This window comes from Loa loa (genome assembly GCF_000183805.2).
Source record: "Loa loa unplaced genomic scaffold supercont3.358, whole genome shotgun sequence".
Lineage (NCBI taxonomy): Eukaryota > Metazoa > Nematoda > Chromadorea > Rhabditida > Onchocercidae > Loa > Loa loa.
This window is the reverse complement of record NW_018108538.1, coordinates 39684-41143: the sequence shown is the minus strand read 5'-3', so window position 1 is coordinate 41143 and position 1460 is coordinate 39684.

Below are 1460 nucleotides of genomic sequence, written 5' to 3'. Positions count from 1 at the left end.
TTTCCAATTTTCAAAAAAAAAAGTTAACAAAATTTCTCAGCGAATAAAGGTGGAGGTCTAATCCTTTCTTTTTTCCTTTTCTTTTTTTTTGTAGTTTTTCAAAAATTTTTGTGTAAGAATTTTTTTTAGCAAATTGAAGAGTGAAATTTCCTTAGTCTTTTAAGAATTTTTTTTTCTTCACTTTCTCTATTTTTTTCTTCCGTTTTTTTTCTCAACAAACTTTGATAAAGTATTCAATTTTGTTTAGAAGAAAAAGAAAAAATTTCTTCCTCCAAAAAAGTTTCTTTTTTTCTGTCCTCAAAATATCTTCTTACACTTTCCGCATAAACGTACTTCATGGTATCAATCGATTTTCCTTCTTTTGAAAATCAATTCAAATAGTCAAGATGAGAATAATGAAATGAAGCAAAATTGGGGAAATCATGAAAGTGGAAATTTAGTCTTAATGGAAAGGGTGACAATGATGACAATGATAGGGGACAATAAATTATCGGAAGCTTTAAGCAAATGCTCATCCAATAAACTTGGGACAATTGAAGTGGTGGATTGAATTAAATGATAGCATTGAGTACCATAAGGCCTATATGGGACATGAATCGATCTAAGCTTAGGAAATTTATGATTAATAAAAATGTTAAGATTGATTTTAAAGTAAATGTTCGATTTCAATGAAATGAATTGGTACAGAATGATTATTCAGTCAGAGAGATAAATAGTTCGAAACAATTGATTGATGAAATTTTCACTAGTGACAATTTCAATCTTAAAAACATTCATTAATAAAAGTATGCCTTATGAACTCATCAGGGATTTAAATAATGAGTTGTAAAAAATTTCTACCGGGAACATCTGGTGGATTGTCCGGATATCGTGAAGTATTGATAGTAAATATCATACTCTTCTTTTCCTATTAATCTATTAATCTTTTCTTTTTTTTTTGTCTTTTGTTAGTAAACTTCTTAGAAATCACTTCCTCATCAATTTTAAGGCTTTAAAATAAAAGGAAAAAAAAATTTACAAAATCCTACATCTGGTCTAAAACATCTGCTTATCTTAAACCATGTAAACAACATATTTGATCCATATTTGTAATGAAAGATATATTGGCTCTATGAGCTGGAAGATTGGCTTATTTCATTAGTATTGGCTTTAAAGCCAATAAAATTGATGATATTCCTGAATACTTTAGTTTCAAATAATTTTTAAGCATAATATTTTATTGTATGAATAATAATGGTAATAATGACAATGTTTTATTGTGTAATAATAATAATAATAATAATAATAATAATAATAATAATAATAATAATAATAATAATAATAATAATAATAATAATAATAATAATAATAATAATAATAATAATAATAATAATAATAATAATAATAATAATAATAATAATAATAATAATAATAATAATAATAATAATAATAATAATAATAATAAAATAATAATAATAATA